This window comes from Astyanax mexicanus, chromosome 4 (assembly GCF_023375975.1).
Source record: "Astyanax mexicanus isolate ESR-SI-001 chromosome 4, AstMex3_surface, whole genome shotgun sequence".
NCBI classification, from domain to species: Eukaryota; Metazoa; Chordata; class Actinopteri; order Characiformes; family Acestrorhamphidae; genus Astyanax; species Astyanax mexicanus.
The window spans coordinates 3,814,151-3,830,789 of NC_064411.1; the positions used below are offsets into that span (position 1 = coordinate 3,814,151).

General features: G+C 46.7%; 2 protein-coding genes across 2 annotated transcripts in view; both read right to left on the bottom strand.

Moving 5' to 3' along the window:
• Positions 1–16,639, bottom strand: part of LOC125801347 (zinc finger protein 271-like) — a 773,213-nt gene that overhangs the window by 751,353 nt on the left and 5,221 nt on the right. The gene's annotated exons all lie outside the window — the stretch shown is intronic.
• LOC125801401 (gastrula zinc finger protein XlCGF7.1-like) overlaps positions 1–16,639 on the bottom strand; it is a 129,786-nt gene that overhangs the window by 40,394 nt on the left and 72,753 nt on the right. The window lies entirely within an intron of this gene.

A 16,639-nucleotide genomic window follows, 5' to 3' on the forward strand; every position in this document is an offset into this window, starting at 1 on the left:
CGAAAGACATAATTATATCGTAGCCATTAAGGCCTGGCCACAAGGGCTCAGATAGCAAGCAGCTCTCAGGGGTTGTGCGCAATAGGACTGCTTAAGGATGGTCAACCTGGCTTTATATAAAGTAATACTTAAATTAAATTTGTAATATTACGAGAATAAAGTCGTAGTATTTTGAGGAAAATGTAGTTTTAATCGCTTGGGCTGCAGTTTAGGAAGCGCAGAGGGAGAGAACGTTCCCACGCATTATTTTTTTTTTACATGATGTCAAAATGAAAATAAAAAGAAGCACATATGGAAATGAACACAGTCCATAGTAGCCTAAACACACACACACACACTCTGTCTGTCTGTCTTTCTCTGTCCTGTTTCAAACTTGGCGACAGGAAACACAGGTGCGCCACTGACTGATTAAAACCACTTCAACAGTCAACAGCCACACAAGATAAGCTATATTTTTTGACATTTACAAGGAGTTGAATTGAATTAATACACAGACTTAATAATTGTAGCTTAACATAATTCTGCTGTTTGAGAATTTGTCAGATGCTTATTCTCATTCTTGCTGTTTGGAAATAAAAAATTAAAAGAGAAAAGCACTACGACTAAACATAAATTAGTTTTATTTCACTTACCTATTATGTAACTGAAATTCGCTGTTATATTTTTTATATTTGAAAATAATAATAATAACAATAATAATATAAATTACAATAATTAATTACAACAATAATAATTAGTATACTAATTACAACCGCAATAATAATAATATCAATTGTTATTATTATTATTATTATTATTATTATTATTATTATTATTATTATTGTTATTATTATTATTGTATATAGCACCTTTAGTTTAAAAAAACAGCTAATACAAATAAAATTTTAATAAACTACAAGTGAAATACACAAGTTAACATAAACATAATAATACATTTAGTAAAGCAAGTGGGATCTATTTAACATGCAATTTTATCAGTGTTGTGCCAGTTGAACTAGTTCAGTTCATACATGCTCAAAGTTCACAATTTTAATTCTAAACTAGTTCAAAGTTCAGTTAATTTTACTTTTTTCGTGAAATATTCAAATAAATACTTTTTTTCACACTACAAGCGAGAAATCACTATATTTTCTTTAAAATTGCTCATTGTAAACATTTGCTCATGACACTGCAATTGTGGGTTTCTTACCAGGTGATGAAACTTGCAGCAGTACAGACAAGGTAGACCAGTTCTATACTTAGTGCAATTATATCTACCAGCATTTAATTAAAAAAAGAATATATAATATGAAATATAATATATATGATATTATATATACATATGTGTGTGTATCAAATAGAGTTTAGATTCTCTGCCCGAGCCCTCAGGCTCAAAAAAAAAAGGTCCATGATGTAGGCGTCTGTTTTTTAATGCTATTTTTATTTATATAAAGCTGTGGTGTGATCATCATAATATAGCAAAGTAACACATCAAACTGTGTTTCTGAAAAAAAAAAGTTAGAATGTAGTAATCACGCAGCTCTGGCCTGTGCAGTGCGCACACATTGACTTTCAGCGCTGTGTGTAGCTACTACTCCAAGAAAATAAAGCCTTCTGAAGTGAGGAGACAAATTACATCATGTGAGCTAAATTTGACCCAATGTGAAGGAAAGTCAGAGGTATGGACTGGAGCCAATTCAAGTTAGTTGTTGATAGTACCGCAAAGTGCCGCATCCATGCGGCGTGCTCATAGCGTGTATCCGCTCTCTGGTCTTTAAGAAGCTGTTTATTGTGGATGTTAAGCTGCTGCTTTGAGATTAGTACCACTTTAGTGGCTGTTAAATTGTTATTTGTGTTCATTTCTTTTTTTTTTTTTTTTTTTTGGTTATTTCTTTGTTTGGATTAGTCGCCCAGACTAATTTACTTTGGGATATTTGTTTTTTTTTGTTTTACTAATATTATTGTTTTTTTTGTTTGTTTTTTTGTTCTTACTGCTTCACTATTTCATTTTTATCTTTTGGAATTCGTTAGGTTATATATTTTTTCATTATTATGAGCATAGTTTAGTTAGTTATTTTTTTGTTTTTTAATTTGTATTTATTATTAAATGTTATTAGCTTATTAGTTTCTAGCTTGTTGCTAACTTCTTTGTCATTTAGCATACAGAACTTCTCACTGATCTTTTTAATGAATATTGATTTATTAATTTAATAGCCTACCTAAATATTTTAAACCAGACACTGTGATTTTTTTATGGGGTGCAGAGAGCAAGCCCATAGGCAGTAAAGTTCATCGGTCCAAAACTTCCAGCCAGACCCGAGCCCGCACTTTCTGCTGGACCCGACCCTGAGCCCAATCTAAATCCGACATGAATTTAGTAAGTATAGAGCTCAAAACTGACCTTTTAACTATAATTCTGAGATGTACTGTACTTTATCATTTCTTCTCCCATTATCTTCCGCGATCCTGCGAGGTGCGCAGCGCACCGAGTAATCCACATTTTGAGCTGTAATCGTGCAGATTTCGCTTATTCAAACAGCCCGAAAGTGTTTTTAAAAAGCAAATTTTTTTAACGCTCTACTTAATAAGAAAAAATGTCGGGTTTAATTGGGTTTCGGGCTCATAGTAACAGTATATGGGTCGGGTCAGGTCTGGCAGAACGTGCACGGGCTCAGGCTGGGTCGGGCTGGCAACAGCAGAATACAGGAGGGAGGAACTTTCTCTAGTTGCGTTTCAAAAGAGAAAACAGATGTCACTAAGTTTTCAATGGAAAATAAATTCCAACGTTCATTTACAGTGATGTCTGCCGTTCATGACACATAATGTGAAATAATTCACGTTCAAGTTCTTTATTAAAAAATGTGTTGTGTTCACGAAAAAATGAACGTTTTCAATGAACGCGTTCTTTTGAACTAGTTCACGCGCAACACTGAATTTTATGTGTATATACTGTTTAATTATGTTATATATCATTTTATATGCTTTTTATTTCCCCATTTTAAGTTTTCATGTAATCTAGCAATCTACATTTATTCATTTATTTATTTATTTATTATGATAGTTTACTTCGTATTTTTCATACCTATTTAGCGATGAACCGCAATATATTTATTTGTTGGTAACATTAACAAAAAATAGGGTGAAATAGGGTGTTCTCACATTTAGGCAGTGGCCTAATGGGACGTGATTTAAGAAAACGTGCTTAAATGGCATTGCTCTGAATTGAGGATAAGTGAAACATGCCAAATTCCCACTGCTTAAATGCCTGGCAAACTGGTATTAACTTTCACTGTAATACAACTCTGAACACAGCCCCACGAAAATGTTTTGTTTGTTTTTTGTTGCTTTTACAGCTGATCTCCAGAAACAACTCCCTGGGAGCACTCAGCTTCAGTTCCCAGACACCATTAAAAAGTGGCTTAAGTGTGCACCAGAGGAATAATATAAGGGAAGGCGGTGTTCCGCGGAATAAATAATAACAGGTTTGCTACATTGTTTTGGTTTGATTCGTATGTGAAAAGTAAACTCCGTATACTAACACTTTATATTTTCCATTTATATTTCTTTTGTTTAGGTCCAGCAGCAGCCACGTGGACACCATCTTTTTTGTTTTGTGTTTATAGTTCACAATTAATTAATAAATGAATTCATATTTTCCATAATTAATAAACACACACGCACACATACATTCTAAGTATAATTTATGTTTATGCTCCATTATTTTTACATGTATTTTTATGGTTTATAATTAAACATCATTGCATTGTTAGATCTGTTGGTGTTGTTCATTTTTATTATTACTGTTATTATTATTGTTACTATTATTATTCATATTAATAATAATAATATTACCATTGTTGTTGTAACTGTTAGTAATATTAATAATAATAATATTAATAATAATAACAATAATATCATTGTTATTATTGTTATTAATAATCATAGTAAAAAAATAACAATAACAGCAACAATACTATAATTAACAACATATAATAATGATAATATTATTAATATTATCATTATTATTATTATTATTAGAAGTAGTAGTATTATTATATTCCTGTTGCAGGAATTATTTTACGTCGAAAAAACAACCAAAACGCTAGTTACGTATGTAACTGTGGTTATGTGAATAGTGGATGACCGCCAGGGCGGTGCTTAATGTATTCCCTGCCGTGCCCACGGCGAACCGAGAGTTGTATACCAACGAAGTCACTACACGTGACACAGCGTGTGACGCAAGCGGGGTATAAATGCCCCCTGGCACTCGCTGCTCCTCCTCAAAACTTGGTTCTTCTCGCAATCCGAGTGACCAAGAACCCTGGCGGTCATCCACTATTCACATAACCACAGTTACATACGTAACTAGCGTTATGTTTCATAGTTACTGACCGCCAGGGCGGTGCTTAATGTGGATGATGCATACCAGCGATGTCACGAGGAGATTCCAGACAGAACCGCCGTAGATAAGCCCTCGGCGGCTGCCACGTTCACACTGTAGTAACGAGAGAAGGTGCATGGTGACGACCATGTGGCCGCTGCACAAATCTCTAGTAGAGACACTCCTTGAAGCGCAGCCCAAGATGTGGCGATGCCTCTGACAGAATGTCCTGTAGTCGGGGCAGGCAAAGGGCGATCTGCAGCCCTGTAGGCCCCCTGAATAACCTCCACAAGCCAGTGGGATAGCCGTTGCTTCGAAAGTGGTTTCCCCAACTTTGCAGCAGAAAAACATACAAACAGCTGGTCCGTTTGACGAACAGCCGTCGTAGCAGAAACATATGCCCGTAGAGCTCTTACAGGGCATAACTTCAGCCTCCTGGTATCAGAATCGTCCCCATAGGCTGGAAGATCAATGGTTTGGTTCACAAAAGCAGGATTCAACACCTTAGGCAGAAACGCAGCGTTCGGCCTCAGTTTCACACTGCAATCATCCAAGCCCCACTGTAAACACAGGGGGCTGATAGACAGCGCATGCAGCTCACAGCTCCGCTTTGCTGTGCAAACAGCCAACAGGAAAGCAGCCTTTAGAGAGATCCATTTCAGCTCTGCCCGCTCTAGCGGTTCAAAAGGAGCCTTGCAGAGAGCGTTCAAGACTAGCGGAAGATCCCAGGGGGGGTACCGCGGCTTACGAGGGGGAGCCAGTCTCTTAGCTCCCTTCAAAAAGGCAGTCACAAGCTTATGAGAGCCCAAGGAAGTACCGTCTGCCGGCATCACGTGACAGGCTAAGGCCGCCACGTATACCCTGAGCGTCGAAGCGGCCCTGCCTTCCTCCAGTAGCGTCTGGAGAAAGGACAAGACAGTCTGTAGTGTGCAGAGGTGTGGTACCACACCTTGGTTAATACACCAAGCTTCAAAAGCCTTCCACCTGCCCTCGTATAGAGCCCGCGTAGAAGGAGCTCTAGCATTATCGATCGTGCGTCTGACCTGGGCCGTGCACGAGTCTAATGTGCTGGTGGGCCTAAGGGCCACAGCCATAGCCGGAATTGCTCCGGACGTGGGTGCCACACCTGTCCGTTCAGCTGTGAAAGCAGGTCTGCTCGACACGGAAGTTCCCATGGAACCCCATGGAGTAATGACAGCAGCGTTGGAAACCATGCTTGATACGGCCACTTCGGGGCCACCAAGAGGACCCGATGCTGTTCCAGGCGTACTCTGTCCAATACAGCCGGAATCAGAGGCAAAGGGGGAAAGGCATAGAGCAGAGTTCTCGGCCAGCTGTGAGCCAGGGCATCCTGGCCCAATGGGCTGTATAGTGCCATCTCCGAAAACCAGAGAGGGCAGTGTGTCGTGTCTGGAGAGGCAAAGAGGTCTACTCGAGCCTCCCCGAACCGTTCCCACACCAGCTGTACCACACGCGGGTGTAGCTTCCATCGGCCTGGGTGAAGAGAACGGCGAGATAGCGCATCCGCCGTGACATTGGTGGCGCCTGTCACATGAGATGCTCTCAGAGATAACACTCTGGGGTGAGCCCACGTCCAGAGTTCTTGTGCCAGCATTAATAGCCTGCGGGACCGTGTTCCGCCGAAGTGGTTTACATGATAGACTGCTGACACATTGTCCGATCTCACCAAGATATGTCTGCCGCGGAGCACCGGGAGAAAATGTCTCAGGGCGAGCACTATGGCACGTAACTCCAGGATGTTGATGTGGTCTCGCGCCTGCCGCATGGACCAAACACCCTGCACTGCGCTGTGGTTCCAGACAGCCCCCCAGCCTGTGGCTGACGCGTCTGTAGTGATCACTTCTCTGCGAGAAGGAATCTGGCCCATCGTTACCCCTGACAGCAGGAAGGGTGCAGAGTTCCAAACATCGAGGGCAGCCAAGCACTCGCTGGTAATGCGAACGCGTGTGTGCCTGTGCCGTGCCGCATCCAGTTTCAGACTGATGAGCCACATTTGAAATGGTCGGATGTGGAGCTTCCCCAGTGCCACCACCTGCGCAGCGGCGGTGAGAAGACCTTGTAGTCGCAAAAGCCTCACATACTGCACCTTGGCGCCCCACCTGAGGCTGTAAATGGCCGATAGTATAGCCGCAGCGCGAGCTGAAGGCAGGGTGGCCAACATGCGACGTGAATCCAAGACCATGCCTAAAAAGGTTATGGACTGAGCAGGAATTAAAACACTCTTGTTCCAGTTCACCGCGAGCCCCAGCGCTTGCGTGTGCTGCAGTAATCTGAGTGTGTCTGTGTGAGCCCTCTGCTCCGAGGGGGCACACAGCAGCCAGTCGTCTAGATAGGGCAAGATTTTCAGCCCCTGAGCCATAAGGGGGGACAGGGCCGCCCGCATACATCTCGTGAACACCCTTGGTGCCAGTGAAAGGCCGAACGGTAGCACTCTGAACTGGAATACCTTGTCTCGGAAGGCGAACCTGAGAAACCGTCTGTGTTCTGGAACGATTGGAACGTGAAAGTAGGCGTCTTTGAGATCCACTAGGGTGAACCACTCCGCTTCGGAAACCGCGTGGAGAACAGTCGCGGTATGTAACATCCGGAACGGAAGAACTTTCAAAAATTTGTTCAGGCGACGGAGATCTAAGATCGGTCTCAAACCGCCGTCTTTCTTCGGAACAACAAAATAAATTGAGTAGAACCCCTCGGGGTGAACTTGAGGGTCTACTAACTCTATGGCTCCTCTGGCCAGCAGGGAGCCTATCTCCTGGGAGAGGCTTGCAGCCCGAACGGGATCCCGAACTTTGGTCACCGTAGGGCGAGAACATACTGGTGGCCGGCGGCGAAACTGCAGTCTGTAACCCACTGTCATGGTGCTCAGAGCCCACGGGTCTGAGACCATCTTTGTCCAGTAGGCCAAATGTGATGGTGAGAGCAACAGCGTCACCGGCTGTAGCACGTCAGCGGCGGTCAGCAGTGGCAGCTGCGCGCGGCTTGGAAGGGTGGGGGGGTCGCCTAGGCGCTCTCTGCGGGACCGTGGGGCCCGCGGGGCGCGGCGGCGGAGCTGCGGCTCCGAAGCGCCTCTCTCTATCGTGTCCTCGAGCCCGCTGTAGTGGGCGACGAAAACTCTGTGGTTGCCCGGTATTATGCAGCTTTCGAGCCTCCGTCAGGGAGGATCGCCGTTCCAGGGCTTCCTTGGCTGCTGGTCCGAAGAGAGACCCGGGTTTGAGAGGCACGGACCGCAGCGTAGCTCGGCAAGGTTCGGGCAGAGAGGATTGGGCCAGCCACACCTGGCGCCGAGCATGCAGGCTCGTAGCGACGAGCCGACCAGTATCGTGGGTCATGTAACCCGCGGTCAAGAGGGCTAGATTCAGAAGCTCCTCCGAGCTATTTGAGTCCTCCGTGGATGCGGGGGAATTCTGCAGCGCAATGAGCAGGATGCAGAGGGAATTCAGCAGTCTCCCCATCCGCGTCGCTGAGTTGTGCATTTTAACAACCAGCTCGTCCGTGCGCCTACACTCCGCGCTCGGGCAGCGAGGTTCCGGCCGTAGCGCTTCGTCTGGCGAAACCACCGTGGAAGCCACACAGGGATCGATCGCAGGCATGGAGGCCAGTCCATAGTCAGCTGCTCCGGCCATGGATGCTAGCAAGCGCGCCGTCTCCGTCGGCCGACCTGCCTTTTCGCTCTGAAAGGCAGCCGAGAATTCAGACACGAAGTCCTGACAAGGCGGCACCGCGAAAGCACCCGCGTCCAGGCGTTTAAACAGCGCGTTAGAGCGTACGCTCCCTGCTGCTGGTGTATCCAGGCCTAGCCTGGCTAAGGCTAACTTAAGCGTCTCTTCCACTGAAGCCCTGCGAGAGGCTGCGGGGTGTGTGTCCTCACTTCCCTTGGCTCCATCCGAAGACAGGGAGTGTGGGGGTGCAGGAGAGCTATCGGTCGGAAAAGATCCGAACCCCATCTCGTGCTCAAGAGCCGACCCTTGCGTGAAGTTCGCGTTGGAGGCAGCCGTTGAGAGAACGTCAAACTCAGCCTCCCGCCTTGGCGAAACAGACTCCTTAAACTCGACCGAGGGGCTCTCACCTGCTCGGTCCTGTGTCTGGCTGTTCATAGCTAAGATCAGATTCTTTAGCTGGTGTAACTCCGATACAACCGAGTCCACACGGTTAGAGAGAGCTCCATAGCCTTTCTTTTTTCGCGGTGGCTCTAACGAGCTATCCGCGCTCCGTTTTCCCCGAGCCTTGGGCGTTGTCGCGGGGAGGGATGCCTCGCTTCGTGCTTCCAGGCCCGCTAGCCGCTCGTGGCGGATAGCCATGGGAATCATCGCGCAGTCGATGCATGGGTCAGTGAGCGCTTCGCGCAGATGGTCCAAGCCCAGGCACGACGGGCACAGTCGGTGTCCGTCGTCGGGCTCCAGGACGGCCTGGCAGTGCATGCAGCTAATCGAGGATAGCATAGCAGCGCTAGGTAGGCCGCGGCTCCGGGAGGGGCGGACAGCCGCTCGCGGTGGCCGCTGGTTCGCTTCGGGCGTCGAGCGCCTCGCTGCCCGCTAAGTCACTCGGTGTACCGAGCACCAGCTAGCTGAAGCAGATAGCTCACGAGGAGTTTACGCTAGTTAGAGCTACGGTTGAGAGTACTCACCGTGTCAGGCTCCGGCAAAAAAACACAGCAGTGCTGATAGCCGCTCGGCTGATAGCTACTCGTGGGGCCGCTAACCTCTGGCTAACCCCGGCGTCGAGCGATACGTAGCCGGCTAAATGAACTCGGTGTACCGAGCACTAGCTAGCTAGGGCAGATAGCTCGCGAGGCGTAACGCTAGTAGAGCTAAGGAGAGAGTACTCACCGTGTCGGCTCCGGCGAAGACACCACAGTGTAGATAGCCGCTCGTGGGGGCGTTAGCTGAGGCTAATCCCAGCGCCGAGCGCTTCGCTGCGGTCAAAGTGAACTCGGTGTACCGAGCGTACGATAGCTGAGGCAGCGGACAGGTACTGAAGCTAGGTTAGAACCAGGGAGTCCTCACTGGTTTCGAGCTTCGACGGGAAATGCACAGTAGCCCCAAGCTTCGTGTGGGTACTGGCGACGAGTAATCCAAAATAGGAGAAGAAAAGAGATGATGAAAAAGATGATGAAAAAACAGCTCTAGAGGTCGGAATCCGAGCTCTGAAGCGAGCTGCACTCAATCGGTTCTGGGCGAGAAGAAAAAGAGGAGGAGCAGCGAGTGCCAGGGGGCATTTATACCCCGCTTGCGTCACACGCTGTGTCACGTGTAGTGACTTCGTTGGTATACAACTCTCGGTTCGCCGTGGGCACGGCAGGGAATACATTAAGCACCGCCCTGGCGGTCAGTAACTATGAAACATAACCGACAATAATCAGATGGATTATATAATGGTTGAAAGGGGGATGATTTGCCGTCTGCTTTCAAACGGTTTTCGACGTTGATTCAACGTTGATCAGTATGGGCACATTTGCGTTGAATCAACGTCTGAAATCGACGTTGTTTCAATGGTTCTTTGTTGACGGTTCAACGGTGAATCAACGTGAGTCCCTTTGCTATCTGGGTAGCTACTTTAGGTAATGTTAACTACTTTATTTAAGTGTGGAATGTTTTAGCTAGCTACTTTAGGTAATGTTAACTACTTTATTTAAGTGTGGAATGTTTTAGCTAGCTACTTTAGGTAATTTAAACTACTTTATTTCAGTGTGGAATGTTTTAGCTAGCTAGGTAAGCTAATGTTTACTTTATTTCAAAGTGGAAAGATTTAGCTAGTTAGGTTAGCTCATTTTAACTACTTTATTTCAGTGTGGAATATTGTAGTTAGCCAGGTTAACTAATGTTTAATTTAATTGAAAGTGGAAAGATCTAACTAGCTAGGTTAGCTAATGTTAACTATATTTCAGTTTGGAATGTTTCAGCTAGCTAGGTTAGCTAATGTTAACTATATTTCAGTTTGGAATGTTTCAGCTAGCTAGGTCAGCTAATGTTAACTACTTTATTTAAGTGCGTTAGCTAGGTTAGCTAATGTTTAATTTATTTGAAAGTGGAAAGATTTAGCTAGCTAGGTTAGCTAATGTTAACTACTTTTATAAGTGTGGAATGTTTTAGCTAGCAAGGTTAGCTGATGTTTGGTAATGTCAACTACGTTTCAGTGTGGAATGATTTAGCTAGCTAGAGTAACTAATGTTAACTACTTTACCTCATTGTGGAATGAATAATAAGCAATCTAAACGTCATTTCTTAAGTAAGTGTAGCGCCATCTTGTCCCAGCACTGAAAGTGATGTCTCGAGGTTGGTTCTCCAACGCCTTACATATAAATAACTATTAGCCTACACTGGTTCCTTAATGGATAATAAAACCCAAACCAAAAATAGATGCAAAGAGGGCACCTTTGTATTGCCCCTGGGTGTAATAATACTGGGTGTAGTATAATTTTATAGGGTTAGCCGCAATGCTAGGGTTAGTAGCGAGCATTTTCTACACGAAGACTATGGAGGAGAGGGTTTTTGAAACCATTGGGTTTCTAAGAATCAGATCAAAACCCTGTTCAGCTTCGTCTTCATCGATAGTCTCGACAAACAACACGTTTTTTCCTTAACGGTGACCGAAAGCAATGTACTTGGGCTCTTCAACCAACCAACCTTGTGATGTCACCTGCTGTTCCACGAAGTTTGCCCATCACTGAAGCTGGTCTTGATATCATGGCCTTTCTGCATAGAATAGTGGATGATAACCAGAGAATGCAGCAACAGATGTTGGACCTGCATAGGCGTCTCGACGCCAGTGCTGCCCTGCCACACTTACTGTCTCGACCGCCATCTGCCCTTCCTCCTTCTCTTCAGAGGTCTGCCCCACATCCACCACTGCGTCCTATTAAGCAAGAAAATGATTGGTCCCAGTCTTTTGGGCCACCAACGCCTGCACAACCTAGCGCAAATATGTTGCCTCCAGGAGATGACGTAGACTGGCCATTGCCTCCACCCCCCATAGCAGAGGAAGCGGAGCAGCTAGCCCCTCCAGCAAAGGACTTAATGGAAGAGCTTACAGCACGCCTGAGGGAAATGCACCCAATTCAGCCATGCCCTGTGCTGCCTCAATCTCCACTGCCAGTACCCAGGGTACCAACACCAGAGTATTGTCAACCATACATGCCATCAGAGTCAGAGTTTGGTGAGCCAATATCTGCACCCCAAAGGGAGACTTTGTACCGTGGGCCCAAAGCAAAAATCCCTCCTTTCTCTAAAGGCGATCCAAGGGAGTTTGCGAGGCTGAAGGATGCATTGGAGAATCTGCTGCCAAGGGACGCAACGGAGCGTTTCAAGTTCCAGATATTGGTGGATCACTTAAAGTATGAAGATGCTCTGCTCATTGCCGATTCATACACCAACTCCCCTCAACCCTACACGGATACTATGGCCAGCCTAACAGAGCACTACGGGCAGGCACACCAGCTGGCCCTTAGGCATATCACGGACCTGATGGATGCCCAGAGCGTTGCACACAGCGACACCAAAGGCTTCAAGAGGTTCGCTCTCCAAGTAAGATCACTGGTGGGCCTGTTGAATCAGCTTGGGAAGAGTGGACAGACCGAGCTCTGCTGTGGCTCACACATATCCCGGCTCCTGTCTAAGTTGCCACAGGACATGAGGGCGGAGTTTAAGAGGTTCCTGTACCCGCAGCAGGTCACCATACCAACCCTCCTGCACTTCCCTGACTGGCTCAATTGCGAATTGAAGATGCAGCAGTCTATGTGTGAGCCCGGGACCATGATGAGGACAGCAAGACAAAGTCCAGGACTGGCCATCACCAAGATAGCAAGGGTGCCAAAGTCACTAGCATCTTGCACACCACAGATCAGCCTGAGAATGCCCCAGTAGGAGCCCCGCCAACCTCCAATGCCAAGCAGGCAGAGAAAACCACATATTGCCCCTACTGCAACCACAACCAGCACTTCCTTGACCAATGTGCTAACTTCAAGCTGCTCACTGTGGAGCAGAAGACAGCGTGGGTCAAGACTAACCACAGATGCTGGCGCTGTGGCAGACTTATGGGTGAAGAGTATGCTGCAGCACAGAGAGACGCCTCTCGAAATATCCAGAGTGTGCAGCAGCGTACTGTGCAGAGATTGACAAGCTGGAGAAGGCCAGGTACGCAATCAAGGTGCCAGAAGAGGAGCTCAAGAGTGCAGCAGAATCGTGGTACATCCCGCACCACATGGTGTCCCACAACGGCAAGAACAGGATTGTCTTTCTGTTCATTCGTGTACAAGGGAGACAACCTGAACGAACTGCTGCTGCCAGGCCCTACTCTGAGCTCCAGCCTGATCGGCGTCCTACTGCGCTTCAGAGAACATGGCGTTGCAGTAAGTAGCGATATCAAGGGCATGTTTCATCAGGTGAGGCTACTCCCCGAAGACAGGCCCTTGCTTTGCTTTCTGTGGCGCAACCTGGAAACAGAGAAACCACCTAACACCTACGTCTGGCAAGTCTTACCATTCGGCACAACATGTCGCCTTACATATAAATAACTATTAGCCTACACTGGTTCCTTAATGGATAATAAAACCCAAACCAAAAATAGATGCAAAGAGGGCACCTTTGTATTGCCCCTGGGTGTAATAATACTGGGTGTAGTATAATTTTATAGGGTTAGCCGCAATGCTAGGGTTAGTAGCGAGCATTTTCTACACGAAGACTATGGAGGAGAGGGTTTTTGAAACCATTGGGTTTCTAAGAATCAGATCAAAACCCTGTTCAGCTTCGTCTTCATCGATAGTCTCGACAAACAACACGTTTTTTCCTTAACGGTGACCGAAAGCAATGTACTTGGGCTCTTCAACCAACCAACCTTGTGATGTCACCTGCTGTTCCACGAAGTTTGCCCATCACTGAAGCTGGTCTTGATATCATGGCCTTTCTGCATAGAATAGTGGATGATAACCAGAGAATGCAGCAACAGATGTTGGACCTGCATAGGCGTCTCGACGCCAGTGCTGCCCTGCCACACTTACTGTCTCGACCGCCATCTGCCCTTCCTCCTTCTCTTCAGAGGTCTGCCCCACATCCACCACTGCGTCCTATTAAGCAAGAAAATGATTGGTCCCAGTCTTTTGGGCCACCAACGCCTGCACAACCTAGCGCAAATATGTTGCCTCCAGGAGATGACGTAGACTGGCCATTGCCTCCACCCCCCATAGCAGAGGAAGCGGAGCAGCTAGCCCCTCCAGCAAAGGACTTAATGGAAGAGCTTACAGCACGCCTGAGGGAAATAGAGAAACCACCTAACACCTACGTCTGGCAAGTCTTACCATTCGGCACAACATGTAGCCCCTGCTGTGCTACCTTCGCGCTGCAGAAGCATGTCTTTGAACACAGCCAACAAGACGAGGATGTTCGGGTGGCCATAGAGAAGTCATTCTATGTGGATAACTGCCTCCAGAGTCTTGCCTCTGTGGACGAAGCTAGACAGTTCGGGGACAAGATCACCTCACTGTTGGCATCTGGAGGATTCGAGCTGTGTCAATGGGCAAGTAATGTCCCTGACTCGATCAGCCATTTGCCAAAGGAAGCCAGGTCAGAGAGCATCGAGCTATGGCTCAACGAGTCCAGTGCTGACCCACAGGAGCTAGCTCTAGGGCTCCATTGGCTCTGCCAATCGGATACCTTGCGGTACAAGTACCAGATGCCGGACCATCCTATGCCCACCATGAGGAACATATACAGAGTCCTGGCCCGCTTGTATGATCCCTTGGTATTCATTGTCCCTTACACAACATGAGCCAAAGTCCTAGTGCAGCACTTGTGGGACAAGCGAAGGGAGTGGGATGATCCATCACTTCCTGATGATGTGCTGCAACCCTGGCTGGAATGGGAAGAGGAGTTGCAGCATCTACCCCGGTGCTACGTGAGTCGTGAGCTGGACATCTCAAGCTGCAAGAGAGACCTACATGTGTTTGCAGATGATTCTGAAAAAGCCTATGGCTCTGTAGCCTACCTGAGAACAAAGAGTCCTGATGGCCAAGTGGAGGTGTCCTTCTTGTCTGCAAGATCACGAGTGGCCCCAAAATAGCAGCTGTCAATGCCCAGGCTCAAGTTGTGTGCTGCACTGAACGGAGCTCAGCTGGCTTCCCTTCTGCAGCGAGAGCTCACATTGCCCATCATTGAAGTCGTGCTGTGGACCGATTCCACCACAGTCCTTACCTGGCTCCATTCCGACTCCTGCCGCTATAAAGTGTTTGTCGGGACACGAGTAGCTGAGATCCAGGACCTGACTGATGTCCATGCATGGAGGTACGTGGATTCGGCCAATAATCCAGCTGACGACATCACGCAGGCAAGACGCTGCTAGAGTTAAGCCACAACAGCAGGTGGAACAAAGGCCCCGGTTTCCTGCAGCAGTCACCAGACTTCTGGCCTACAACACCCACCCCAGTGCAACAGGAGGACACTGCTAAGCTGCAGAAACCTACAGTCTGCTGCCTCAACACGACTACTCGGAGCTCTTCACCTCCTACTGCTCACCAGTTCTCCTCCCTCAAAGACATGGTCGAAGCAGTCCCGCCACGGGGCGGCCACTAACCAGGCCAGTGTCTCTGCTGAGGACTACAGAGATGCAGAGCGAGAAGTTCTGAGACAAGCCCAACAGGAGAGCTTCTCGGAGGAGTTTGACCTGCTACGTGCCGGCAAGCCAGTGTCAACGACCAGCCGTCTACGTGCTCTAGCCCCAGAGTACGACCACACTGTGTGTCCCATCCGTGTCGGAGGGAGGCTTCGCCGCAGCGACCAACTCACTCCCTCAAGCCATCTACACTGAGCCTGATCAGCTGAGCCGCCGCCGCTGGAAGCATGCTCAGGTGTTAGCAGAGCAGTTCTGGAGCCAATTCATCCAGCGCTACCTCCCATCACTGCAGACCAGGTCCAAGTGGAACAAGGACCCATCGCAGCTGCAACTGGGAACCGTCACGATGGTGGTGGACCCCCAACTGCCAAGGGCTCTGTGGCTTGTTGGTCGTGTCACCAGCGTCATCCCAGGGACAGACGGACGAGTCCGCACTGCTATTGTCAAGGTGAAGGAGAAGACCTACACCAGGCCCTTAAGCAAGTGACAAATTTGATGGGACAAATTTGGGGGCGGCTGTGACAAAGGGTCTGACTAGGGTGCCAGATAGATGTTTTATTAGTAATAGGATCAGCCAATCAGAGCGCACCTCCTCCTGTGCACGCATGTGAATGATGCATGCACCTTTAATATTCTAGAGAGTTTTGGGGAGAGGTCGCCATCTTTCACTGCTTTGTACACATTATTTGTTAGAAGTTTATTACTTATCTTGTGTCTTGTGTGCGTCCAGAAACGTGAGTACACTTCCTTATTATGTGTTTTTATGCTGTCTGGTGTATTATAGGCAGGATTTATGTTTAAACCTTGCTTCATTTAAATCACGGAGGTAACTTTCTACCGCGAGTTACCCGCGAGGTTACTGTGCTTAATGTTTATTTGATGTCTTCATATTGTGCATATTCATGCTTATGATGTTTGTGTAAAATGGTTATTTGTTATCTTTATTTAGTGAGCTATGATGGGAAACAGTGGCATTTCTGACTTATTCTTAACTAGTAAATGTAGAATTTGGTATTTAGCTTAGGTCAAGCTATTTCATATTTGTTTGTAAGCTACAGGATATACTGATGCTAATTTCTTTATTATTGTATTATGGAGTAATTTCTCCTTTGTTATTTGTTTCATTTTCTTTCAGAAAACCACAAACACACACACACACACATAATTAACACAAGTATTGTACTTCTAGTGATTTATTATTTACAATAAATCTCCAATAAGCCCCCCGGGAACATCTTCGTGTGCATTCTAACCTATGCCCCTCAGTGGCCACAACTTTCCTCAAAGAACTATTTATTCATCATAACAACTTGTACAAACTGACATGTTTCATGTACACTTTAATAGTGCAATTTAACAAAATTAAAATCACCTTATATCTATCGAGGAAATTGTAATTCATTCATTAATGATAATAGCTTGTAGTGTTACCACTAACAGGACCCACTTACACCACAACTTACGTGACTTTGAAGCTCGGATGGTTTGAATACTTCAGGTAAAGGAGAAATCTGTTGTGAAACTGACTTGTATTGAAACATGATGAGTACGAATAGTTGATTAACCCACCTCAATTCTTCCCCAGTATTCCCAAATACAGTGCTTTTATCCAATGCTACCAGCAGATTTACAATACTAGCGATATGGACCATAGCGTTA